Source organism: Copadichromis virginalis, linkage group LG3 (genome assembly GCF_057382275.1).
Source record: "Copadichromis virginalis isolate Kocher_CV1m ecotype Utaka linkage group LG3, C_Virginalis_male_GT1.1, whole genome shotgun sequence".
In the NCBI taxonomy this organism is placed as follows: Eukaryota; Metazoa; Chordata; class Actinopteri; order Cichliformes; family Cichlidae; genus Copadichromis; species Copadichromis virginalis.
In genome coordinates, this window is record NC_140620.1 from 19,420,270 (window position 1) to 19,440,180 (window position 19,911).

The 19,911-nt window shown below is 44.4% G+C and overlaps 1 long non-coding RNA gene across 1 annotated transcript in view; it reads right to left on the bottom strand.

Moving 5' to 3' along the window:
• Positions 1 to 534: 534 nt before the first annotated feature.
• LOC146713256 (uncharacterized) overlaps positions 535 to 19,911 on the bottom strand; it is a 42,118-nt gene continuing 22,741 nt past the window's right edge. Inside the window, exons 3-5 of the long non-coding RNA XR_014917593.1 lie at positions 5,405 to 5,500; positions 2,596 to 2,685; positions 535 to 1,251 (exon numbers count right to left, since the gene is read on the bottom strand). This is a non-coding gene — a long non-coding RNA (uncharacterized LOC146713256). The remainder of the gene's footprint in view (positions 1,252 to 2,595; positions 2,686 to 5,404; positions 5,501 to 19,911) is intronic.

Sequence of the window (19,911 nt, forward strand, 5' to 3'; positions counted from 1 at the left end):
TTACCAAACCAAAACAGGTAATTACACTGTAGCTGTAAAAAGCTGCTTGTCTACAAGCTTTCAATTAAAGAGGCGATAATCACTGTTATATGTTCAAGTGCATAATATGGAGGATGTCATAAGGCCTTGAGGCAATGGCATGCAAAACACAATATTTATGAGTGTTTTAAGTTGTAAATCGAAACATGTAAACCGAACATGACAGGAAGGTTAAACGCATATTCACCACTGCATTCATTGTTAAAATCATTTTGTAATGTAGGATCAGCTAAGAACGTAATAATGAATGAATGTAATAACTGAGGGGAGTCCTCCGTTTCTCCCTGAAGGCGCAGGAAAGATGATGAGGAGGAGGTGTTAACAGTCCACCTCACAGGTGAGACTTGTTGAAACCAGCTGGTTAGGAAGCTGCAGGACTTTGTATGTTAGTTAACTACCAACTGATGTCTAATCCTCCTTTTATCTTCTTCATGCTGTACTCATAGTAACAGCTGAGCTGCATGTGAAAACAGAATCACCCGAAAGACTCACAAAGAACATCAGAGTGGCTCTTTATTAATTTAATGGATTAAACTCACATAAATAAATAAAATACAGCCTTCCTGCAACAGCGTCCACATCTCCCACTCATGCAGATTGCTCACTGCTTACCCGACACTCACAAAGCTTTAAACAGGACATGACTACAGAGTAAAGACATAAAGTGATCAGTAGGAGAAAATGAAGGAAAAAGTGTTTACAGTAGAATTCATATCATCACACTGATTCCACTCTGACATCACTGATCAATAATCAAAGAACACACAGATCAAATTGATCGATCAGCCATCAGAGGAGTCGGATCAGTGGAGCTGCTTCTCTTCCTGATGTGCTGATCTCTCCCTGCAGAGGAGACACGACACCTCCACATACAAATACAATAAAATAATAAGTGAAAGCAGAGAGAACCAAATGAAAATGAACAAACACCTGCAATTGTGAGCAGCACGATTCTTCATCCGATTACGTGTCCGCGGCTCCAGGCCACACAGCTGTATCTGCCACTGTCTCTCTCTGTGGAGCGTTTAAAGGTCAGGCTGAACTGTCTGCTTTTCAGACGCTCGTCTTTCATCTTCACTCGGTCTCTATAATCCCGCTCCTGTTTGTCAGGCTTCTCAGGACGGTGCCACCACTCTACTAGAGTGTCTTCAGGCAGCTGAGCTGTGGTTTTAAAGGGCAACCAGACAGACTCCTCCACCTCCACCCGACACCCTGAGAGAACAGCAAACACAATGAGAAGAGAGTGAAATACAAAGATTTGACTGGTCAAAAACACCCACAAGGACTACAGCAGGTTCTACAGCTGCATTGTAGAGAGAACACTGAGCAGCTGCATGGTACGGCAGCACTACTGCTATGGACCGCAAATGCCTGCAGAGAGTGATAACAACTGTGGAGAAGATCATCAGGACTCAGCTGCCCTCTCTGCAGAACATCTACCATCGCAGAGTCCAGAGGAGAGCTGCCTCCATCCTCAAAGACCCCACACACCCCCAACACGGACTGTTCACACTTCTGCCCTCGAGACAAAGGTTTAGAAGTGTGAAATTTGGAGTTTGGATTCGGGAGACAGACACTATCTCTGCTTTTAAGATTAGGCTTAAAACTTTCCTTTTTGCTAAAGCACATAGTTAGGGCTGGACCAGGTGACCCTGAATCCTCCCTTAGTTATGCTGCAATAGATGTAGGCTGCCGGGGATTCCCATGATGCATTGAGTTTTTCCTTTCCAGTCACCTTTCTCACTCACTATGTGTTAATAGACCTCTCTGCTGAATCATATCTGTTATTAACCTCTGTCTCTCTTCCACAGCATGTCTTTATCCTGTCTTCCTTCTCTCACCCCAACCGGTCGCAGCAGATGGCCCCGCCCCTCCCTGAGCCTGGTTCTGCTGGAGGTTTCTTCCTGTTAAAAGGGAGTTTTTCCTTCCCACTGTCGCCAAAGTGCTTGTTCATAGGGGGTCATATGATTGTTGGGTTTTTCTCTGTATCTATGAAGCACCTTGAGGCAACTTTTGTTGTGATTTGGCGCTATATAAATAAAATTGAATTGAATTGAATTGAAATCCAGACTCAACAACTCCTTCTTCCCCACTGCCATCACTCTTGAACAGCCGACCCACTTTGAATAGTAATAATGATTTTTTGCACATCAGGTCATCCTGCATATTAAGCTATAGCTCTTTTTCACGCATCTCTGTTTCAAATCTCCATATTTTGTCTGTTTTCTGTCTTCATTTATTTATTTGTACTATTTGTATTATATGTTCTATTTCTATTGTATATGTTAATCGGCATCTGTGGGTGGACAGCAAAGAAAGAATTGCTCAGAGAAATGCCTTTTCTCTTGTAAAACACATGACAATAACCTGGGAAGTATCATTATAATAGTAATATTACTCTTGATAAAAAGTATTAATGGCTTTCTCTAAAAGCAACATGAGGATCATGGCTCAGACGTTGTTTTGTCATTATTAGATAAAAAGGCCATAAACGTTCTGTGTGAGGGTTCAGTGTTAGCATGTTTCAGACAGCTGTCTGTAGTAGGAGACACTCACCTGACATGAAATACTGCCAGAAATAGAATAAAAGACCTCCAGAAACAACAAGAAAAGCCAGGAGAGCTGTGGTCCAGGATGGAAATGGTTCTGTGGAGAAAGACAAAGAAGCATTTGACCTTTGACCTTTGACTAAATGTAATTCATGAAGGAATTTGTTAGATTTAAGATGGTAAAGTATTCAAATTCAAATTTTATTTGTCACATACACAGTCATACACAGTACGATATGCAGTGAAATGCTTAGACAACTGCTCGTGACCTAAAGAAAAAAAAAAAAGACTGAATAGGATAATAAAATAAATATGAAAATTAAAATGAAGGGTAAATTTAGCTAGGAAGGAATAAAATAAAATATATTAAAGTTAAAAATAAAATAACTGTACAACAAAATGCACAATACACAAATACACAATATACAAATATATAAGAAAAATATATAAATATATATTTCCTAATCTCCTTCAGGTAGGCCGTCTTGTTGTTATCAGAGATCAGGCCCACCACGACGGTGTCGTCAGCAAACTTAATGATGGTGGTGGAGCTGGTAGTGGCCACACAGCCATATGTGTACAACGAGTACAGCAGGCTCAGAACACACCCCTGGGGGGCTCCAGTGCTGAGAGTGATGGAGGCATGTCCTCGGTTGGAGGCAGCTGCTGCGGGCTCACCCTGAGACACACAAAGCTCCACCTTCAGTCCTGACACTGAAACATCCACTGTAGCTACAATGATGCAGATGTGACCCTCAGCAGGTGGATTTCCTCTCCATAGATGTGTTTCCATGTAGATCATTAGTTACAGCAGTTTTAACTGTAATTGTAGGGTCTTTACAATATAAAGTGCATGAACTGTTGATTTGATTTGATTTGATTTGATTTGATGCTATGTGAATAAAACTGAACGAATAAGTGCTGATGTTTATTCAGACTGTCTCTCTGATCGATCTCCTTGACCCAACCTCAGTAATTACTTCCAGCCAGCAGCCCCATCCCTGCAGGTGTGCTCACACACAGCTCCCCATCCATCAGTCCTCCAGCTTTAATAATGAGTTTAAACTTTCTCTATTAACTCGCTTTCATGGTGCCTCAGACTTAAAGCCTTTATTTCACCCCGCTCTCTTAGCTGTTTAACTGATTCATAACTGTACTTTTATTTAAAATATTCAATCATTTAAAATAATTACTAATATATGTATTATATGGGGGGCGATCGTGGCTCAAGAGTTGGGAGTTCGCCTTGTAATCGGAAGGTTGCCGGCTCTGCCAGTCTCGGTCGTTGTGTCCTTGGGAAAGACACTTCACCCGTTGCCTACTGGTGGTGGTCAGAGGGCCCGGTGGCGCCAGTGTCCGGCAGCCTCGCCTCTGTCAGTGCACCCCAGGGTGGCTGTGGCTACAATGCAGCTTGCCATCGCCAGTGTGTGAATGGGTGGATGACTAGTCATCAGTGGACAGAGTACATCAACATTCATGGCTCTGAATACACAAACGTGCGCTTAAATGAGCTCACATTATTCATCTGGACTGATGGATCACCTTTGTTTTTATAAGTCAGCATTACCATGGAAATTACAGTAAAGCACTATGTAAACAGAAAGTGGATTTATTTGTCTTCAGTCTTGATTCTGCATGGAAACAATAACCTGACATCTTTGGCTGGAATCATCAGTTTCAGAGCGTCACCTGAAACCATGGTTACTGACCTGCAGCCTGACGTCACTCTCAGCAGCTGCATGTATGAGTGTAGACACGTGTGTGCAGCTGCTCAGCCGGGTGGATGTGTTAGTGGATACAGTGAGTGTGACAGTGAGGGCCAGACGCAACATGAGCACATGACTGCTGTCAGCACACTCAAGTGTATAAAGGTCTGTACCCTTGCAGTCCTCTTGCTATGAGCGCTCATATCCCCCAAACCCAAGAGGACTAAGGAGCTCTGAGCATTGCACCTCCACTGCTGAGAATACAACCATGTTCAGCAAAGCTGTGTTGGCTTTGATTCTTCTCTGCCGGTTTACAAGATCTGTAGGTGAGTTTTTGCATGAGAAAGATGGAAATCGTGTGTTTTGTCTGCACAGCAGTGTTCATGCACAGGTATATGTGTCTGTTTCTACACGTGTGCATCATGTTAGACTCTTCTAATGTTGGGAAGAAAATGAAAACAGCATTTTCTTCACTTCTCTAACTAAAAATCTGCTGTTTTGTTTTCTGTTTATTTTTGCATCTGTCAAGATTCAGACACGGGCACTGATTATCCTCAAGTGTTTTTATTACCGTGCGCTCAAATATGAGATTTGGAAGGACCGCTTGATTGTTTTTGTACTAGTGTTTGAAGTTTCTTTGCTAAATGACAGACCCTGATTCATGCACATGAAGGCTGTTGTGTTTATAGGTGTTGACAGACTCATGTTTAAGCATTGCCTCAGGTTTCATTGTGCAGGAAATGGACATGAAAATGAGTGGAAGGGGACTTTTTAAGTACAGAATTTGATACATGAAGATGAAGCTTCACAGCAGTGGCAGTTCCACACCAGATTTAGCAGGTTGGGCTCAGGGTGTTTTTTCATGGGGGCATTGAACCAAACCAAGAGGACAAAATTGAACTGCTTCATCTATGAAGGGGATTTATTTGGAGCACAAACAAAGTGAATGAACATTTAACAATAAAACAGAAGATTTCACATCCCGTACATGTGCACAGTTAATGTTTAAAAAGCACTGGCTGAAATGTCTATGGACTGAAACGTCTGCACCCATGACAACAGGCAGAGTCCATAGTTACAGAGAAGTCCACCCAAGGAGGACTTTCCTACCAGCTGGGCTGGAAGCTGTGCCTCCCGTCCCCCATTCATGTGGTGGGGAACGTCCTCAGACTGGGGTGGGGGGGTCATCCTTGATCCTGCTGATGTCTGAAAAGAGATGAATATGGAGTAAACATGAGGCTGTAACTGAGAACTATAGTAACTCATTACTTTATCTTTTCATTATTATTCATTAGTGTTAATGAAACTGCGTGTATGGAGTGTCATCACAGGGCAGTGTGAGACACACAGGTCTAAGGACTGGTCCACTGTGTGTCCCTCACAGCCAGTATCCTCCTCCTCATCCTCTCTGTGGCTCCCTCTCATTTCGGGGCTTTTCTGGTCAGATTCAACATGCTCGATCAATTATAACATCAAAGAAATTATTTTGGTCTTTCCTAGTAACCCAGGTTTACATGTCACATGGTTTACTTTTCACTCATATTATACAATATATACACTATAGTTTAATATTCATGATGATGTGCAATGTTCCCTCTAATTTTTCATGTGTCTGAGCGAACACACAAACTCCCTGAGCGATCCCTTGGACCACTGTGAACAACAGCAGACGTGTGCACTGTGGTCACGCCAGCATCAAATCCGTCCAAGTTACATGGTTTATTAAAATAATCAAATTACAGCATTTACATTCATGTTAGACTACTTTTAATTAAGTGCTTTAGCCCACTTACAATGAAAATTTTAAAAGAAAATCTTTTTCATGACCTGTGTAGTATGTTAACACTACTGGAAGTAAAAATAACTTGAACTCCAATTTTGAAAACACAACTTTTTTTTTCTTTTTTTCTATAAAGCTCTGACTTTATGAGTATGAGTCTGTGGTCTGGGGGAGAGTCCTGTAACTCTGTCTGCAAAATACAGCATATAATGACCAATGTTGGGAAATTACTTATATAGTTACTTCTTCAACAAAGTAACTGAGTTATGCAAACAACAAAGTTTTTTGCATCTGTTTATCTAAAAATGCAGCCAAGGTGTTTTTTTAAATAAACATTTCAAACTATTTACAGAACAATCAGCTGTTCTGCATCAAATCTGATGCCACACAAATTATTTGTGCCACTCCAAAAAATAATTTCTGTCCACTATGAGATAAAGGAGAACAACAGCCTGATACCTGCAGGCCTGACAACAGGAGATGTATCACTCCTGTAACACCTGTAACATTCAGCAGTCGCCTCATGTTCTGACACACACAACAAAACAATTGACTACACTACACACTAACTACACAAGACAACACACTGACTTTAGACTCCAAACACGCTAAACGTTGCAAACGCCGTCACTCCTAAACTTCCCCCTTCCTAAACAACTAAATGTCATGTTTCCATTTCCTTTTTTTAATGGTCGACATGGTACATTTTTCCACCAATAGAAAAGGGTGAGTTTTTTTTGGTTTTGCTCACAGGTGGAGAGTGCTTTCAAACGCATTCCTTATAAAACGCAGTTTTTACCATTTTTCCCAAAGTAAATATAAACAATGACAGTATTCAGGAAAAAAACAAACATTGCACATATTTTTATCATAACTCTGGTTTTACGTGGCCTATCAACACAATTTAAAAACTGGTATAAAGTCCACACTTTTTCCGTCAATTGTTCCGTCTGTCCTGCTCACGTCTCCAATGGTTGTAAACATTGTCATTGGAGACCGTGCCAGCAGCGCATGATTGCGCACACAGACCAATCATAAGATTGGTCTGTGTGCCAGATATCCTTGGGCAAGATAGTAACCCCAAGTTGCTCTCTGATGCATTTATTGGAGAATGAATGTGTGTATATATTAGATAGAAAGCACTTATAGACAAAGAGCATAGAAAAGGTACTTGTGCGATAGGGTGTTAATGGGGAAAGTTGAGTAAAGCACATTAATGCTCAGATAGAGTAGAAAAAGCACCATATAAGAACCAGTCCATTTACATGTCTCAGAACAGAATCGCCAATTACCAGAGTTAGATCCCCGGCCGGTGTGTTGCAGAGTGGGGAAAAACGGTTAGACACATGAACAGGTTGGTGGTGTACATGGGGCTTCTGTTTAAGACTATGCTTCCTCCTCACCGTCACCCAGCCTTCCTGTTTCCTCAGCTGTTCTTGACAGTCTGTCAGGTGACAGCTAGCGGGGCCTACACCACCTTCGGCTGCACCAGCTACAGGGGCCTGGCTAGCTACGGGTGTATCAAGAGTGCGAAGCCGGGTCTACAATTCAGTGATCCCAGCTTCCAGAGCTGCAGATAGGCTACATTTAATACAATGATCATTACTGATAAAGGAGGCAGAGGAGTAACTAAATTTGACACAATGAGCAGGAAAGTGTAGGGGGTCAGGTGAAGAGCCCATGCTGCTAGCGAGTTGGCTAAGAGCTATGCTAAGCTAGCGAAACCCTAAAGACACAATAAGTAATTACTGACAATAATTAGCAAGTGAATACACAGAGAGTGTGCTCCAGAAGCACATCAAGATTAAACTATGAAATAAGTTTTTCTATACGTCTTTTTATTGCCATGAGCAATTCTGCCCCCAGGTCTGAAATGTACAGTGACAGAACTTTCACATGATGTTAAACAGAAGCTGTCAGCTCAGTTCTGTTAAGTGGATAATCATGTTGAAGAACTTCATTATAAGTTGTAGATTCAAGCCTCCCTTCATATGTTTGGCCACCAGATGTCACCAAAGAAGACTGTGTTGAAAAGCCTCGAGTACTGTACCCTTTTTCAATACGAGCTTCGGAAAGTTTCATTTGGCCCTCACTACCACTGTGTGTGTTGTAACAGGAAATGATACTCTACCACAAAGAGAGCAAAAAACAAGTGACAGCACCACCAAAAACTTGATTGGTCACAATCAAGTTGTTGATATTTAATTATCTGATGTCCAACCACACCTTATTGCTCTCACTCAGACTTACATGATTTAAACTTTAAAGTTCCTTCATTAATTCCACCATCAGGCTGGGGTCTTTCTGTGCTTGTCTCCCCATGTTTGTTTTCAACACAGTCAGATTAACTGGTAACAAAAAACTGCCCATAGGTGCGAATGTGAGTTTGAATGCCTGACCCTAACTTATCTGTAACTCTGACACTAACACCACATTTTGAGTCTCAACAAATGTCTTCAAAATCATGGTGCCAAGAATTTGTCCCCATAAGGTCTGTTGGTCCCCACAAGTATATTAATTGTCCAATTTTTGGTCCCCACAAACACGTGTCAGGGTGAACACTCTCTCTCCCTCGCTCTCTCTCTCTCTCTCTCTCTCACACACACACACACACACACACACACACACACACACACACACACACACACACACACACACAGCTCTCAGTAAGGCCTGTTTTTAGAATCACAGTAATTCTATTTTCAGATTCAGGATCATGCAAGTGATGAGTTGGTGACACAATTCTTATCTTCCTGGGTTTGTTACAGGAAGTGTGTGTGTGTGTGCATGCATGGGTTTGTGTGTGTGTGTGTGTGTGTGTGTGTGTGTGTGTGTGTGTGTGTGTGTGTGTGTGTGTGTGTGTGTGTGAGAGAGAGAGAGTTAGCGTTTGCCTTGAAATGTACTTAGAAAAGATTGATTCTGTCCTGTGTTGTCTCTTCTCTCCTTCAGCCCTGACAATTATCAGAGCTGAGTGTGGACAGGATGTCATTCTGCCGTGTCAGGTCCATAAAGATTATCCCACTGCGGCTGTAGTGTGGAGGAGAACTGACCTAAAGCGAGAAAAAGTACTTTTGTACCAGAGCAAGATGTCTCATCGAGCCAACAAGTATCCATCTTCAACTAGCCGCTTGCATCTGATGGATGGATGGATGGACAGGGGGAATTTGTCCTTGGCTCTGCAGGATGTGACGCAGGCTGAGAATGGAACATATGAGTGTCTGGCCGTCGACAAAGAAAGATACCAATGGAAGACTCACATTGAGAATACTGATATCATCAACACCATCCAGCTGATGATTGTTCCAGTGGGTAAGTTTGTAGAGTCGTCAACAATCTGTTCTCTGTGTGCCTCAAATCACAACTACAGTTGCCTTGGTTACGCTGCAGTCTAGGCTGCTGGGGGATTCCCATGATGTACTGAGTGTTTCTTCTTACCTCACTATGTGTTTAGACACCTCTCTACACTGAATCATTAGTAATTATTAATCTCTGGCTCTCTTCCACAGCGTGTCTTTTCTCCTGTCCACGTCAGCTCCCCTCAGCTGGTGTCTCAGATGGCTGCTCCTCTCTGCGACTGGTTCTGCTGGAGGATTTCTTCCTGTTAAAAGGGAGTTTTACCTTCCCACTGTCACCTAAATTGTTTGCTTAAGTGGGTGGGGGTGCACTGCAGGACACCTGAAGCGTTGTTCCTTCAGTTACAGCCCCTTGTGACGATCAGCCTTTGAGCCCCTTTCATAAAACGTCTGCACACATGAGGCCGAGGTTCTGGGAGTTATAGCACAATTAGTTTAATCATGACTTACAATAAACATGATGAAGTTGTTTTCATCAATCTAAACTCACTGCTCATGTTGTTAGGTATACCTTGTTAGCACTGGGTTGGCCCCCTTTTACCTTCAGAACTGCCTTAATCCTTTCAGGCATAAATGCAACATGGAGCTGGAAACCTTCCTCTAACATTTTGCTCCATGTTAACATGAAAGCGTTGCACAGTTCCTGCACATCCACGATGTGAATCTCCTGTTCCATCCCAAGATTTCTCTTTTTTTTTTTTTTTTTTTTGCCTGTCCCGTTTGGCTCTTTTGCCATCAGAATTGTTGTCTAAAGGCAAAGAAAGATGCCCAACGGATTTACTTTACCAAACTGACCATCCCAGCCTTGCCGTAATGGTCCATTTGATTCACCTTTTATTGTTTATTTTATTTTCACTTACTGAATACGGGACAGACTTGACTGGGGGAAAGAAGGGGAGAAAGAAAGAGGGAAAGAGAAACAGCTGAGAAGAGGGACGGGGGAGAAGGGCAAAAGACAAAAACCAACAGAACGGGCAGAGAGAAAAAAATGCATATATCAATCACCTGGATCACCTGCTGAGAAAGAAAAAAGAAAGCAAGCAGAAGAGAACAAGAGTAATAGAATAAACAACATCACAATGATATATGGGAATATGACAGTAAATACTAAATGTTAAACATTATTGTGCAGCACATAAGATCAACAGAACACAGTGTGCTTTGAGGTAGGAGCCAAAAAGGGTGTAGTTTGTGGGTGTGATCACCCGTGTGTACACCTGTGAGCATGGACGCGCTTTTTTTTTGTTTTTTAAAAGGTTCCTTCATGTAATGATCTGCTAGAGGGTGTGGGGGGACCACAGCCCCGTCCTCCAGGGCGTGAAGCAGGTGTGGAGGAGATCAAAACTCCAGACATCCAGAGGCCCCCAGAACACAAGAGACCAAGGAAGACCAACAGAGGGGCAGCTGCGCCACTGTCCCGGAAAGAGCTGAGGAGAGTCCCAGATGAGGGCTCACTCAGCAGCCGCGGAGCAGAAGCCAGGGGGGGTTGCAGTGACGCGCCTGTGAGCTCCGCCGGCAGCCAGCTGCGCCTGAGTGACCGAGCCCCAGGCCGAGAGGCCGGGGGCACCCCACCTCCGAAGTGGCCCGAGCGAGCCCCAGGCTCCAGGCCCCGATAAGCGGCCACCAAGGAGTGAGCCGGTGTGTACCTGGACGCCCATCCCCGGACACAAAGAACCACCAACGCACCGATGTCTGAGGGGGTCCGCCACTGGCAGGGGAAGTGGTGGTAGGGGGAGATAGGCCTCCAAACCTTGGAGGGCCTGAGATGTCCCCAGAGAGGTGGCGCCTGACACCCAACCTGACATATAGACACAGACATACAGGCACACACAGATACAAACATCCATTCCCACCCTCATGCTCTCATATGCACTTACTCCACACTCAACCAACGTGGAGACAGACATAAAGAGACGTTGTACACACGATCACACTCCCCAAGCGTACTCTACAAACCGGGTCTAGGTGCCCCCGCCCCTGGAGGGGGGAACTGCACCCAGACCCAGGTGGTGTTTCCCTTTTCCCTGCGGTGGGGGGAGGCAGACCGCCCCGACTCCGCAGCAGCAGGAAGGCTCCACACTCCAGACCGCAGTCGGACGGCCAACTCCTCCTCCTAGTCCTAGCCCTCCCGCTCCAGCAGGTCGCAGAGAACGGGGGTGAGAGAAGACTCCAAACCTCCCTCCACCCGCTCATTGTAATGTTGATGCATGTGTGTTCTAAGGTGCATTTAAAACCCAGGAGGGCTTGGAGCTACCTGCCAGAGAGCAGCAGGTAAGCGCATGGTCCCTCCTGCTAGCCCTCAATGTCTACGTGTATTTAAAATTGAGAGGTGGGCAACGATGCCAGGGGTGGGGTGTACACCCTGATGGTACTTTGGACTCCGTGTATCGTGCCCACCCCCAAGATCCTATATGTATGTGTAATGAGAGTGTGAGTAATGTGAATGTCTAAGTTGTGGGATAAAATTGAGGCAGAGGCAGCCAGAAGGGGACAGAGGGGGGGGGGGGGGGTAGCCTCCTCTGCACCCTGGTGACATACCCCTACTCCAAGGCCCTGCATGTGTGGGTGGTTGTGGTGGAGCGGGAAGAGGGAGGCAGCTGGAGATGGGGAGGGAAGGAAGGGAGGGGCAAGTGACCCCTCCCTGGGGCCAGCTCCCCCGCTGACCCCAGTAGGCACCCCCATACTCCGCGACCCGCCAGGGAAAGGGGGCCCAGGCCCATCCAGACCGGGCCCAGTGCAGCAGCGCCGCCCGGCCCCACAGAGCCCGGGACAGTCCACCCAACCCCACCACAGAGAAAACTGCACCCACCCCACCATCCACTCATCTTCCAGACTACATAAGACAATAAACACCCAGGCTGAGATCTTCCTCCACCTCTCCTGTATCTCCCCCTCCTGCAGAGGCAGTTCCTGAGGAGAGGAAAGCTCCTGCAAGATGTGACAATCTCCCCCACCAGTTGAAGAGCCCCCCAGGTGGCTCGACGCACCGGCGGCACCCTGCTCCAGGGCTGGGCCCCCATGCACCCACCCGCCCACAACCCCGGCAACACACCAACCAGGACCCAAGCCCCCGAGGCCCGGTCCGGGTCCCAGCCCAGAGACGGAGCGCCCCCAGAACCTCACGCCCATCCCGGACCCACCCAGGGGCAGCCAGGCTACCAGGTCAGTAACCCACGTCCGTCAGCACAGACCCTCCCCTAGCCCCGCTGCACGCAGCTGCGAGGAAACAGTCACCTGAGAGCCAACAGAGCCCCTAACCGGACATGACCGCTACCCCGGGTTGAGCCCCCCAAGGAAGATGCCTCCGGGGAACCCCCCGACGCCCTAAGCCTGTCCCTACCCCCACACCAATCACAACAGTGAAGGCGGGACCAAACTATGACCCCCCACCCCCACTAGGTGATGGAGCTGATCAAAGGAGCCCAGAGCAATTGATCTGATGTGGTGGCAGAGGCTGTATCAAGACTAATGTAATCTAATAGATAATTTCTATATTGGTTAGAATTAAGATTATTTTTATTTTTCCAGTTCATGAGGACTGTTTTCTTGGCTATGCATAGGGCAGTGAAAACCATATGGGCGATATTCTTTTCTGAAGTGACATTATCTAAGCTGCCCAACAAACACACTAAGGGGGAAGTTGGAATGTTACATTTCAGACACTTCGATAAGTCTTCACATATCTCGGGTGTTAATGGGGAAAGTTGAGTAAAGCACATTAATGCTCAGATAGAGTAGAAAAAGCACCATATAAGAACCAGTCCATTTACATGTCTCAGAACAGAATCGCCAATTACCAGAGTTAGATCCCCGGCCGGTGTGTTGCAGAGTGGGGAAAAACGGTTAGACACATGAACAGGTTGGTGGTGTACATGGGGCTTCTGTTTAAGACTATGCTTCCTCCTCACCGTCACCCAGCCTTCCTGTTTCCTCAGCTGTTCTTGACAGTCTGTCAGGTGACAGCTAGCGGGGCCTACACCACCTTCGGCTGCACCAGCTACAGGGGCCTGGCTAGCTACGGGTGTATCAAGAGTGCGAAGCCGGGTCTACAATTCAGTGATCCCAGCTTCCAGAGCTGCAGATAGGCTACATTTAATACAATGATCATTACTGATAAAGGAGGCAGAGGAGTAACTAAATTTGACACAATGAGCAGGAAAGTGTAGGGGGTCAGGTGAAGAGCCCATGCTGCTAGCGAGTTGGCTAAGAGCTATGCTAAGCTAGCGAAACCCTAAAGACACAATAAGTAATTACTGACAATAATTAGCAAGTGAATACACAGAGAGTGTGCTCCAGAAGCACATCAAGATTAAACTATGAAATAAGTTTTTCTATACGTCTTTTTATTGCCATGAGCAATTCTGCCCCCAGGTCTGAAATGTACAGTGACAGAACTTTCACATGATGTTAAACAGAAGCTGTCAGCTCAGTTCTGTTAAGTGGATAATCATGTTGAAGAACTTCATTATAAGTTGTAGATTCAAGCCTCCCTTCATATGTTTGGCCACCAGATGTCACCAAAGAAGACTGTGTTGAAAAGCCTCGAGTACTGTACCCTTTTTCAATACGAGCTTCGGAAAGTTTCATTTGGCCCTCACTACCACTGTGTGTGTTGTAACAGGAAATGATACTCTACCACAAAGAGAGCAAAAAACAAGTGACAGCACCACCAAAAACTTGATTGGTCACAATCAAGTTGTTGATATTTAATTATCTGATGTCCAACCACACCTTATTGCTCTCACTCAGACTTACATGATTTAAACTTTAAAGTTCCTTCATTAATTCCACCATCAGGCTGGGGTCTTTCTGTGCTTGTCTCCCCATGTTTGTTTTCAACACAGTCAGATTAACTGGTAACAAAAAACTGCCCATAGGTGCGAATGTGAGTTTGAATGCCTGACCCTAACTTATCTGTAACTCTGACACTAACACCACATTTTGAGTCTCAACAAATGTCTTCAAAATCATGGTGCCAAGAATTTGTCCCCATAAGGTCTGTTGGTCCCCACAAGTATATTAATTGTCCAATTTTTGGTCCCCACAAACACGTGTCAGGGTGAACACTCTCTCTCCCTCTCTCTCTCTCTCTCTCTCTCTCACACACACACACACACACACACACACACACACACACACACACACACACACACACACACACACACAGCTCTCAGTAAGGCCTGTTTTTAGAATCACAGTAATTCTATTTTCAGATTCAGGATCATGCAAGTGATGAGTTGGTGACACAATTCTTATCTTCCTGGGTTTGTTACAGGAAGTGTGTGTGTGTGTGCATGCATGGGTTTGTGTGTGTGTGTGTGTGTGTGTGTGTGTGTGTGTGTGTGTGTGTGTGTGTGTGTGAGAGAGAGAGAGAGAGTTAGCGTTTGCCTTGAAATGTACTTAGAAAAGATTGATTCTGTCCTGTGTTGTCTCTTCTCTCCTTCAGCCCTGACAATTATCAGAGCTGAGTGTGGACAGGATGTCATTCTGCCGTGTCAGGTCCATAAAGATTATCCCACTGCGGCTGTAGTGTGGAGGAGAACTGACCTAAAGCGAGAAAAAGTACTTTTGTACCAGAGCAAGATGTCTCATCGAGCCAACAAGTATCCATCTTCAACTAGCCGCTTGCATCTGATGGATGGATGGATGGACAGTGGGAATTTGTCCTTGGCTCTGCAGGATGTGACGCAGGCTGAGAATGGAACATATGAGTGTCTGGCCGTCGACAAAGAAAGATACCAATGGAAGACTCACATTGAGAATACTGATATCATCAACACCATCCAGCTGATGATTGTTCCAGTGGGTAAGTTTGTAGAGTCGTCAACAATCTGTTCTCTGTGTGCCTCAAATCACAACTACAGTTGCCTTGGTTACGCTGCAGTCTAGGCTGCTGGGGGATTCCCATGATGTACTGAGTGTTTCTTCTTACCTCACTATGTGTTTAGACACCTCTCTACACTGAATCATTAGTAATTATTAATCTCTGGCTCTCTTCCACAGCGTGTCTTTTCTCAAGTCCACGTCAGCTCCCCTCAGCTGGTGTCTCAGATGGCTGCTCCTCTCTGCGACTGGTTCTGCTGGAGGATTTCTTCCTGTTAAAAGGGAGTTTTACCTTCCCACTGTCACCTAAATTGTTTGCTTAAGTGGGTGGGGGTACACTGCAGGACACCTGAAGCGTTGTTCCTTCAGTTACAGCCCCTTGTGAAGATCAGCCTTTGAGCCCCTTTCATAAAACGTCTGCACACATGAGGCCGAGGTTCTAGGAGTTATAGCACAATTAGTTTAATCATGACTTACAATAAACATGATGAAGTTGTTTTCATCAATCTAAACTCACTGCTCATGTTGTTAGGTATACCTTGTTAGCACTGGGTTGGCCCCCTTTTACCTTCAGAACTGCCTTAATCCTTCAAGGCATAAATGCAACATGGAGCTGGAAACCTTCCTCTAACATTTTGCTCCATGTTAACATGAAAGCGTTGCACAGTTCCTGCACATCCACGATGTGACTCTCCTGTTCCATCCCAAGATTTCTCCACTGGACCGAGAACTGAGTCACTGTCCTGTTCACCAATTAGTATCACAGTGTTTTGTCCTGCTGGAAGATGGTGCACTGTGACCAAAATATGATGGACATGGTCAGCAGCAATGCTCACGTATGTTGTAACGTTCACACAATCTCAGACACTGAGGGGTCCAAAATGTGCCATGAAAATGTGCCCAGAGCAGCAGCTGGAACAGGCGGGATGGATCATAGAGAAGGTGTCGGGTTGTTGCTATGGGAGGGGAACGTGTCCTTTTATGCAGATATTGTTGATGAGACTTTGTAGAAAGCAGGAAGTAGATCATGTCTCACACCTGTCTTCTGTTTCTCACCTGCAGCTCCACCACTGAATGCTGGCAAAAGGCGGTTTGCTCCACCTACATGTGATCTGCTTTTGACTTTGGGTCTTCTCTCATATTTCTGTTCCTGTGTTTAATCTTGATGATTCTGTTAACACCGACCTCTGACCTGAAAGTCCTGCCTCTGAGTTTAAACAGAAAACTTTTTTTTTCATTTCTTTGGTTTTTTTCATATAACAGCTGTTACAATGAGTGATAATGCTGAGATTACATGTAAAGGGTGGAAACTCATATGTATGTATTCTTTTTGTGGTTTGTTTTTAAAGATAATCACAGATTTTGATTTCACTGCAGTTTTCCTCTTATAATCTACAGTTTTCATGGCTATTGCTTTAAAGGAGGTACTTGTTTAGCATGTTTGGACTCACAGGCAGGAGTCACATTAGTTTCACTGATGTTCATGATGAAAACAAGACGATAACTAAACACCTCTGTCAGTGAACAAGATCCAATCAGAAGTGCAGTAAGTTTAAAGCACATGTTCGATCTGCTCCCACCAAACGGTCCACCTCTTTTAGCAAACAGTGAAACTGTTTCTCATCGACTATGACCAAAACTAAAAGACGCTGTTGTCAAAAGACTCTCCACACGTTCACGAACAGACTGAATTTATTCCACTAACAGTACAAACCAACGTTAGCCAATCAAATCACTGTTTGTGGAGCATCAACATCAACTATCAGGGTGTTGCACATGAACACTGTCAGTAACAGGCAGGTAGCATGGCTAACGTTAGCTGCTAATGAAGGCACTGCTTGCGCATGTCACAATTGACTGGACATGCTTGCTATGCTATATACTGATGCTATGCTAGAGCGTTAACTAGGGTTGCCAACCGTCCCTTAAAAAACGGAATCGTCCCGTATTTAGAAACAAAAGTACACGTCCCGTATTGAGCTAATAAGGGACGCACTTTGTCCCGTAATACAGTGAGAATCAAAAGTAGTCTATAAATGTTTATGGAATTAACGCTTTGTTTGAAAACATAATTCCCAGCCCCTCTCCTGCTTTGTGACCAATGAGCTGACAGCACACTTATGACAATTCGAGTATGACAATTCAGATTACCGCTCATCTCATTGGTCGAGGAAAGGTCGCTTACGGAGAAAATACCGGAAGACAACAGATGACCACAACAACAAGCACACGACGTTTACGTGTTTGCGCGTGAGCAGTGTGAGCGGCTGTGTTGACACCCTCACGAGCGATTGATGATCGGGAGCTGGTCGTGAGGTGTTAATCGCTTCTCGTTACCCCACGTGTACTACACGATGCACGATGAAGGCCAAAATCGGGCCGATCACCAAATCGGTCGCACGACTCAAAAATCGTCTCAAAATGGGCCAAAAATCGCACAGTGTGAGCCCAGCATTAGAGCAGCAATGTTTGTTCCCCTCAGAGAAAGAAAAATAAAAGGCTGCAAAAGTACAGGGAGGAATGGGAAAAGGAAAACACCTGGCTGGGAAAATGCACGATAACACCTTTAAAGCGCACTGCACTTTGTGCCGGCGCACTTTTTCCATAGGCATGCTTCTAGTGGTGGGGGCACATGAAGAACATGAGGGGCGTGACAGCTCGGGGAACCCTTAACCAAGTTTTTGTCCACCAGGCCACGGCAGAAGCAGATATGGTATGTAAACACTGGTTTGTGTTTTTTTAAACCCTCTGGTTAAGGTTAATATGGGCATGTGCAGTGAATATCAGCGCTATGTGGCCAGAAGTGTGATAATATAATTTATTTTGTGTAATAAACAACAGCAAGGATAGATGATTACAACAAATACATGACTAATACATAAAAGTAATACATAGATGAATAATGATGATGAGTTATGATGCGTAATCATGGGAACAAGTGGGTTTACAAACAGGAGCAGCTGATTAGCATTAGAAAAGCTGAAATAATACCTCAACTGAAGCCAACTGTACTAAATGCACTATATGTGCACAGTTACAAGAGTATTTTTCGTTCTATTGTTTTCTATTAATTTATATAATTTTAAGTTAAGCAGGACAGAGTTCTTCTAAAGAAAGATTTACTTATATTCTCAAAAGTTAAGCATGACAGGCTTCTGTTTAAGAAAGAGACCTGTTTTACTGTGTTAATGTTGTCATTTTGAGCTAAAAATAAATGGCTAAATGATCATTTGTTTCCCATATGGTCATATCACAAAGAATATGCATCTGCTTAAATCAAATTCAAGTCAAATGGTTAAAAAATAATTTCACACACAAAAAAAGAGCTACAAAATTCACCACACTGGGAAGGGTGAACTGGGTTGCCCGGCCCTGGCCACGAGGTGTCCCTTATTTATTTTTCAGGGAGTTGGCAACCCTAGCGTTAACAGTTCCTGTAATTCATGATTTAGAGCAGGGGTGGCACACTGACTTTAGATGGTGAACCACAATTATAGCTATAAATGGTACCATTAAACTTACTGTTATTCTTTGACACAGTGGTATGACCCAGTCTGTCTTTGCATGTGATTGGCTGTATCATCCCACCCCTGTTTGCATGGAGATCAACAGGACTGAAGATTCAGCTCCCACATACATTCGGGCCATTAATAACTGACATATGAAAGTGTATTAGGGGCCTGATGTGACCCGCTGGCTGTATGTTGGACAGCCCTGTATTAGACGCCAAGTCATGGCTGAACGGGCACAAACAGCGTCATGCATGCCCAGATTTGTTTCTCACTACTTTTTTTTGAAAAAAGAAAAAAAACAAACAAACCCACCCATGAGCTTCAGATTGTACATTTGAATCTGTGTCACAGTGTTACTATGGGGATGAAGGAGCTGCTCCGTGGCTGTAACAGTCACTGCTAAAGGAGCTCTCAGCGCCTCCACAGCCTCCTGCAGGGGGTGGAGGTACTGTCTATCATGGGGGACAAATAAAGCTTTAGAGTTGAACACCTCGCTTGCTATACACACAATATCTGTGAAAGTCGTATCATATGCACTTTACAATCACAGCGACATAGAATGTAGAATATGAGCCAACAGGCCACAGCACTGACTGTGCTCTAAAACAAAGTGCCATTAGAGCTGATTCAGAGCCAGAGCAGGCAGCTTTAACACTGACTCAGCTGCAGTGTGCCTGATATTTCTTTGTAACATAGCTTGAATGCTGCTTTATGTTTCCTTTGCTTTGTGTCTCTATTTGTAGCGTCGTGACTGTACGATAACTATCCTGTGATGAACCGTGAAACAGCAAGCGCCGTACAAAACACTCAAATACTTAGCCGTCCCTGTTAGCTTTACAACTCCTTTTTTGCTGAGCAGCTTCGCCAAGGAACATTGTGTTTGTTCTCAGTAAGTCATTTAAACGGTACTCTCTACAACCAACACACACACACACATGCAAAACAAACCAAAGAATCTATTTTCAAACTAAAGTGTTAATACTTTCTGTCTGTGTGTCGCTGCTGATTCTTAACACATGAGTGTTGTCAGAAGAAAATGACTCTGTTGCTACGGTAATCCCTGCACGAATGGATGTTTTTAGCCTTGTTTTTCTCTTATTTTTTTTTCTCTAACTGCATCATAATTTTCCCAAGTCTGAAAATTACACA